The sequence below is a fragment of the Dipodomys ordii genome, unplaced genomic scaffold (assembly GCF_000151885.1).
Source record: "Dipodomys ordii isolate 6190 unplaced genomic scaffold, Dord_2.0 Scaffold78, whole genome shotgun sequence".
NCBI lineage: Eukaryota > Metazoa > Chordata > Mammalia > Rodentia > Heteromyidae > Dipodomys > Dipodomys ordii.
Window position 1 is genome coordinate 507,068 of NW_012267294.1, and position 6,064 is coordinate 513,131.

Sequence of the window (6,064 nt, forward strand, 5' to 3'; positions counted from 1 at the left end):
GAAGGATTGGGATTGGGGGAGGGAGGGGGAGGCTGGGAAGGGATGTGAAGGGTAAACAAAGGAGGAGGATGCAATGCTTGGTAAGAAATGTACACATTATTCTGCCCAGGCAATTGTAACCCCTCTGTACAGTATGTTCACAAATAAAACAAAATTAAATTAAAAATAAATAAATAAAATAAAATAAAAGTTTTAAAAAAAGAATACAATGGAGATGAAAAATTCCTATTTTCAAGTGATGATGGAGCATCATAAAATTCTAGCTCAACTCCTAACTCATTTGTGGTAATGCTGTTATAAACAAACCTGCATTGCCAGTCTTATAAAATTGTTACCTGATAATTAATGATTATTTCTGTTTTATGTATTTGTTTTATTGTGCTTTGAAAGGTAAGATGTGAAGAAATGTTTTATAGAAATATTCTATACTGCTGGGCTCTGGTGGCTCACGCCTGAAATCCTAGCTACTCAGGAGACTGAGATTGGAGGATCACGGTTCAAAGCCAGCCTGGGCAGGAAAAGTCTGTGTGACTCTTAATGTCCAATAAATCACTGAGAAAACTGGAAGTGATGCTGTGGCTCAAGTGGTAGAGTGCTAGCCTTGAGCTGAAGAGTTGAGGGACAGCGCCCAGACCCAGAATTCAAGCCCCATGACTGACTAAAAACAAAAAAACAAAAACATTCTATACTAACGTAATAGTAAATAAAAATTTCATCTTCAAAGACAGCTTTAGTTGTTTCCCATGTATCTGCCCTTGCCTTTTTCTACTTTAAATAATGTTTATTTTAAAATAATTTGCTATTTTACACTGGCAGCAGCCTCCTACATATCATGTTAACCACAGCTTTTCATTGAGTCAGTTTCTTATGTGCTTGGTTTAATTGCATCTTGTTTTGTTCATTATAACCTTAGGAGTTAATATATTTGTCTATAAAACATATATGTATATATGTATGTACATGTGCATGTATGTGTATGTAACAAATATATACACACATATATGTCATATATCAGTGTGTGGAGTAAGATTTAAGTGTACATGTGATACTTGGATGGCAATGAAAGCCTAGTGATTAATTTCTCAGAAGATAAAGTGATCATGAATATAGATTAAGGAAAATCTACACCATTTGGACACTGCTGATTAAACAGACAAGGAGATGACCAATAAAACAACATGGTGGTATGGTTATCCACACAGATATTAGAGCCCTACTGCCTGGATTGTAATCCTGGTTCTATTATTTACTTCTATTGAATTTAAAGAAACAAAGTGGTTTGAACTCACAGGAATATTATAAGGATTAAAAATATTACATCTGTAAAGTGTTCAAACTATTTTATACCAGGTAAGTAGGAAAAATAATAGCTACAATAAATTGATTCTTTATTTGTATAGGCTAGCTTTGAACTTATGATCTTCCTGTCGTAGCCTACCATATGCTGAGATTAGAGCCTTATGCCATCACTTCTGGCTTTGCTCTTTTTTTTTTTAACCTCTTCTAAACAGTTCAAGAGTTTAGGACCATATGGTTGCTTTTGCAAATATATTGGCTCACCATGATCTGCATGTTATATCTGTGGATTCTACCAACTGCAGACAAAAACAATTAGGACATTTCTTGAACATGTACAGATTTTTTCTTGTCAAGACAGTATAACAATTATTATCAGAAGTGGTGCTGTGGTTCAAGTGGTAGAGTGCTAGCCTTGAGCTAAAGAGCTGAGAGACAGTGCCCAGGCCCAGAATTCAAGCCCCACAACCAACAAAAACAAAACAAAACAAAAAAACAATTATCAAAGCTTTTTCAGTATATTGTTACAAGTAATGTCGAGATGACAAAATACAGTGTATAGATTATGCAGCTACTGTGCCATTTTATGTAAGGGACTTGAGCTGGGCACAGTTGTTCCTTGGAACCAGTCACTGGGAACAGCGGCTGTGCCTAGCTCTGCTGTTAGTGATCGAAAGAATAACCATAGACCAAGTGGGTCTATGGACACAGAAATATGAATTTGTATATTTTTTCAAATGTCAATGTATTTTTTAAACTTTACTTTTTTTAAGGAAAAAAATAATATAAAAACGTTCTTAGTTCATATGCAACACAAAAACAAGCAGTGAACTGGACTTAGTCTATGAGTAAAGTTTGCTGATCTTTGAGTAAAGAAACCTCACATTCTGACAACTGTTTTAGAAACTTTTATCTTTCTTCACCATGCCTTTAAAAATTTTTTTTTCTTGGAATCTATACTTGGTACAATAAGAAAAAAATATAAAAGGAGGAGGTGTCAACGCTCGATAGGAAATGTGTTCATTACCTTATGTAACTGTAACCCCTCTGTACAGTATTTTTACAATAAAAATATATACAATAAAGCATAATATATATATTGCATGAGATTTAGAATTTTAAAATGCCTTTTTAAATTTTAGTGATTTGAATTCAGGGCCTTATGTAAGCATACTTGAACCAGGCCTCTGCCTTTTATCACTTTATTTTTTTTGATAGGGCTTGTGCTTTATGCCTGGAGTTAGTTTTGGCCTATGATCTTCCTACCTATGCCTTACATAACTGAGATCATAAGGTACACGATCATATCTGGCTTGTTTTGTTAATATGGAGCTTTGCTAATTTTATTTTTTGTCAGTCATGGGGCCTGAACTCTGGCCCTGGGTGCTGTCCCTCAGCTCTTCAGCTCAAGGCTAGCTCTCTACCACTTGAGCCATAGTACCACTTCCGACTTTTTCTGCTTATGTGATGCTGAGGAATTGAACCCAGAGCCTATTGCATGCAAGGCAAGCACTCTCCTGTTGAGCCACCTTTCCAGCCCTCTTGCTAAATTTGTGATGAGTGTTGAACTATGTTTTCTTAGTCTCTCTTTTCTGAGTAACTAGAATTATAGACATGTGCCACCTACACTTGGCCCCTAGAACTTAAAATGTATAATCACAGCTTTATATTTAAACTGCTTATTAACACATATGTGAAACAGCAAAAGTTTGTACTTTGTCCTCCTCAAACAGTGTCATATATAATTATATTAGGGTTCTTGTGAAACAAGCAACAGAAGCACCACTAAGTATTCTTGTTCACTGTTCAGCAACAGTCCTTAGCAACTGTATATATGGAATCAGGTATCTGCAGCATCCGTATTAAAATACTAAAACTAAAATGCCAAAAAACCCTCAAAATAAAAAAATTAAGAAGCTAGACCTTGGAAATCTTGAGAACTGGAACAGTTTGCAGCGTTGGAGCCTTGGTACAGTATGGAGCTAAGTATCATTAGTATGCCAAAGCCCTCATGAATCTATTTTTACTTTGCTTAAGATTGAGCTTCCTGAGAATCAGCCTGACTGGCCTAACTTGAGTCTAGTTGAATGGAACATGTTGAGTAACCTTTCCACCAAAACTGCACACAAGGATTATTTCCCAACAGAGTGAAGATCACTTCAGTTACCAAAAGAGAATGACATGCAAAAATAGCAAATACCCAATTGATCATAGATATCCACATTGAGAGTTAGCTGATAAAGACATAGCCATATCCATGTGAAATTGAACTTGAATCTTCACAGTCATCTTTGAAAAATTGAAGTTTTGGATCAAAAGATTAAGATAGGGAAAAGGCAATAAGTACCATTAAGGAATTTAGGCAGCAGATACACAGTAGTCAAAGTTGAGGAAATATTCAACATCCCTGGCCATAAAGGAAATGAAAATCAAAACAACTTTGAGATGTCATCTTACCCCGTTAGATTGACCAACATGTAGAATTTGTTGTTATTACAACAAATGCTGGCAGGGATGTGGGAGGGAAAGAACTCTATTGCTCTGTTTGTGGGAGTATAAACTGTTTTAATCTCTCTGGATGGCAGTTTGGAGGTTCCTTCAAACACTTAACACAGAACTTTCCCATGACCCAGCCATACCACTCTTGTGCATCTACCCAGAACATCACAAGCCTGGATATGGTAAAGACACTTGCACATCCATGTTCATTTCTGCACTCTTCACAATAGCCAAGCTATGTGAGCAACCCAAATGCCCTACAACAGATGATGGATCAAAAACATGCTGTATATAGACACAATGGAATTTTACTTACACATTAGAAAAAAATGTCATTTGCAGGGAACTGGCTGGACCTAGAACAAATCATGTGAGGGACACATGGCATGTTTTCTCATATATATATATATATGTATGTATGTATGTAATATAACAAACATATGATAACTTTTACAGGACTCTAGGCATTCATACACAGTTTAAAGAAGGATTCTCTTAGGGGAGGAACCCAAAGGGGTAACTCATCTACCATTTAAAATACTATTTATCAAAACAAGTTGTAGGAAATAGAAACATGGAGTTTTGTTGGAGGTAGGGGTGGTGGTTATGCTTTTAGGTGTTTTTATTTTATTTTTTTATTTATTTTTTCCTAAGGGAGCCAAAGTGAGCAGAATGGGAAGAAGGAAGATTTTTCAATCATGATATTCAGTATACACTATTTGGAAAATGAACTTTGTGACTTGTGGGTAAGGACAGTAGAGAGAAACTGGGGAAAAGAGAAGAAAATAGTGACATTTTCCAAAAAAATTGTACTCATTACCTGATGTATGAAATGATAACCCATCTGTACAACACCTTAATAATAAAAATAAAATTATAGTAAAAATGGTAACAGAAGGTTATATTAACTAATTTTTGAGTTATCTTGGGAACTGTTAGTCTAAAGATACTAAGATTAAAGCACAGTGCTGGTCATTTCACCATTTGTATGTAGCATCTTTCAAATTGCACTTTTTCAATGTGCTATTCTGATACTTCTGTATATGTCCAAGGGTGGTGATGTGTAGATATTGAGAAATTTTTCCTTGTCAATGTGAATGAATTTAGCTGTTGCAAATGACATTGGTCTTTCTAATCAGTGTTGTGCTGGGAATCTTGCTCTTTAATGAAAATAACTTACATATTTTGGTGTTCAGAATTCTGTATATAAATTCTTCTGTAATTATATTTGCAGGCATACATTGCAAAGTCATCATTCAACTGTGATACAATTTGTATTTGCAGAGATTGTGTTTGCTTAAAATTTTTATAACTTAATGTGGAAGTATTTATTTTTAACAATTTAAGAGTTTTTATTTTCAACCATACTAACTGCAGACTTAGAAGGGTTAGGCTTTGTTAAATGAATTCAGTCACTTAAAGGAAAAAAACCTCCTAAAATGGAGTTTAATTTTAAACTATAAAATATTAGAAGTGGTTATTAAAGTATGTGTATGTAGAATGAGGTAACTCCCTATACAGGATAGAGTTGGAAAGATAGAAACAAACATCTGACCTTTTTTTCCCCTCTTGATTCTCGTTCTTGTTCTGCTTTTATTGAAGAAAGGGAAATCTGATAAATACACAATTTAGTCAGTATATAGAAAGGTAGCATAGAGTTTAAGAGTGCAAGCACCAGAGAGTTGTTACTGGGATCTGATCCTTAGCTTCACAAATTACCATTTCTGAACTTGGTAAGATATTTGGCTTTAGCTTTACCTTCTTTAGCTATAAAGCATAAAGGAGGCCATAAAAATGAATAAATCCTGTCATTTCCAACAGATAGAACTGCAGGTGATTGTTAAATGAAATAAGCTTAGTCACATTTATACATAGAATATAACCAAGTTAATCTTACAGAAGTTGAGAGTAGAGAGTAATGTTTACTGTGGAAAGTAAGGGGAAGACAAAGATAGGGTAAGGTTGATCAGTGGGTATGAAGTTATAGTTAGAAATAAGTTCTGGTGTGCTATTGCACAGTGACTATCAGTAATGTGTGTATATGGTTTAGGTATTAATTAAAGCTAGATGAAGGATGTTCTTACCATAAAGAGATAAGTGTTTGAGAAGTATGTTTACCCTGGTTTGAATATTACATAGAGAATATATCTTGTGGTACCCAGTTTTAATGTATCATTTTAAAGGTAATAACGTGAATGATAAATCACTCCCTACTTTATGGTCATAAAAATAAAATACTATATTCTATATAAAGTACTTTTTTTTTTTT